The following is a 2,459-nucleotide window of genomic DNA, read 5'->3' on the forward strand; positions in this document are numbered from 1 at the left end:
GGGAGGGGCAGTATGTGGGCTTCAAACTGGTCCTGGACAACAGTGGGAGACCTCCGTTGTCTGAATACTGAGACCAGAGTTGGTGAGATGCAGATCTTCTCTACCTCATCTAGAAACGGAGTTGGTTCAGGGAAAACTTTTCCAAAGACCAGTTCCATGATGTCATCGCCATATTCTGCAATGATAGACAATAACTTTAATGACATATTTTGTTTACAAGCAGCTTTAGGAAAGTTGTTTCTTTAGCTTTCATGTTTATAGTCACGTTTGTGTTTGTTCACAAGTTCACTTTGCTGCAGTGACTTCATGTTTTCCTACAAATGTAATAAAATAGTGACACTAAAATTATACAAATGATTCCTTATGAAAGGAAGCTCATTAGAGAGCAGTGCAGACAGACTTACTACATGCTGCAGCTGTTTTTGTAGGCCAGCTGCTGCTGAATTTGGGGAAAGTTATTCTGCACACATCCAGATCAGATGGTCGATTACAGAAAATAATGTAATTCAATAATTTCTAAACAGACTAAACAAGTAAAACATCAAATAAATCACTCTGCTGTCATCAGACGGAGTGATTCAGGGGGTGAGGTGTTCTTAATGATGAGGGTGGCTGAGGTGTGTCATCACTCACTTTGGTCTGGTCCAGACCGTCTCTTTACTGGTGGGTCTCCTTCCTCAGTAGGTGACGTGAAACGCCAACATCTGAACGTTCTGTGTTCCTTAGAGGAGAAGAAAAGTAACATTAGCAAGCTGGCTAAATTATTTTTTACTAGCATCTCAAGGACTTGGAGAAGCAGATCTTCACTTACCTAAACATCAGACCAGTTTGTCCCAGCTGAGCTCATCAGGGCGTTAGTCTGACAGCCTGTCAGTGAAACACGGCTCCAGTCTTCTGGATGTGGACTCTAAAAAGCAAAGGAACATTTTTACTTTGTTTTAATTATTTTACAGCCAATTTTATCAGCTTTCCGACGCTCACGCTCATACAGACGGTGAGCTTTGCTGCGTCTGACTGATGCAGAGTTAGTTTTTATATCTGCAGTGAGACAAAAAACTAACCTCACTTCACTTAGAGATCGTTCTTTAAAACTCTATTAAATCCACTGTGTTGACGCACTTTAATGACTTTGTCACGCTGCATTTTAGCTGATATGGGACTTTATTTACTGGATGCTAAGATTACATCACACTCATGTAGAATAACACACAGGCTCTCTGCTGTTACAATCAGTGGGAGGTTATCATCTGGTGTAAAAGAAGGAGTTGATCAGAAATCACGTTTTATTCCACGAAAATCAGCCAAATCCACATTAATCTGGGTGCTAACTTTACTAGCATACTGTGCTAGCGATAGCAAGCCGGATGCTAACGCTTTAGTGCTGCTAATGCCCGTAAATCTAAAGTAAAGTTTGTCGACATTTTAGAGTGATATGAAGCTTACCGCTCTGCTGCTGTGTCCCGGTGCTGCCAAATTCAGATGGAAATAACTCCTTTTAGATAGATGAAGCCCTCAGTACTTAGCCACTAGCCTGGAGACAGAACGAACGAACCACGCGCGCACGCACACACACACACACAAACAAACAAACGCAAACACACTACTTTTTCTTCTGTGTTTTTTTTAGCAGTAGTGTCATCAGCTCCTGGGTTTAAATACTGCCACACCACCCTTCCTTAAAGGCCCAATGTGTGATATTTCATCTTATAAGTTATCAAATTTCTTGAGCTGTGTGTGGCTAAAATAACCAGACATTCTGCATTTTTCCAATAGGACTACAAAAAATCTTAGCGAGAAGAAAAAATGGCGGATTGGCTCTGTGTTTAGCCGAGGGCCATTACCATATTTGGTAGTTATCCTCACTTAATTACTGATGTAATAGATAATGTAAAAACTGAACGGGTGGACAAATATGCCCAAAACTTAATTATTAAATATCTAAATAGCAACTCCAGTGAATAATATAAGCCTTTTTGCTCACTTAGACACTTAAAATGTGAAACACACCGTGTTAATGGATAAAAAAGTGGGTTTTTCATGTTATGTCTCCTTTAAAGAAGTAGTCCAGTTACACATTTGTGGGCTTATAACTTGGCTTCTGAATGTCCTAGAGAGATCAGGTTTGTTTTAATGTACTCCAACCAACAGCCCCTACAACCACAAAAAGGAATGGAGTCATTAGCACTTATGGTTTGTAAATGGCACCCAGAATTATGCTGCACTAAGCACAATTTCACATCATTCTGGGTTCATTTGTGTGAAAACAAGGTCCAATCAGGCTGAAACGTTACAAGAAGGTAGAATCTATTGAGTTGTAAGTGATCTGAACGTTTCATGATGATCGCACATTCCTATAGGGGGTCAAACCATGTCCCAAAGGTCACCGGGCCTGGTGTCACTTTAAAGAAGTAGTCCATTTACACCTTTGAGGGCTTATAACTTGGCTTCTGAATGTCCTA

At 40.4% G+C, this 2,459-nt stretch overlaps 1 long non-coding RNA gene across 1 annotated transcript; it reads right to left on the reverse strand.

The window, feature by feature from the left end:
• Positions 1 to 75: 75 nt before the first annotated feature.
• Positions 76 to 1,573, reverse strand: LOC139069745 (uncharacterized). Its single transcript, XR_011520473.1, has 4 exons — positions 1,444 to 1,573; positions 812 to 907; positions 634 to 721; positions 76 to 175 (listed from the first exon to the last, which is right to left on the reverse strand). It is a non-coding gene; the product is annotated as an uncharacterized lncRNA (long non-coding RNA).
• Between the last annotated feature and the right edge of the window lie 886 nt (positions 1,574 to 2,459).

Source organism: Nothobranchius furzeri, chromosome 1 (genome assembly GCF_043380555.1).
Source record: "Nothobranchius furzeri strain GRZ-AD chromosome 1, NfurGRZ-RIMD1, whole genome shotgun sequence".
NCBI lineage: Eukaryota > Metazoa > Chordata > Actinopteri > Cyprinodontiformes > Nothobranchiidae > Nothobranchius > Nothobranchius furzeri.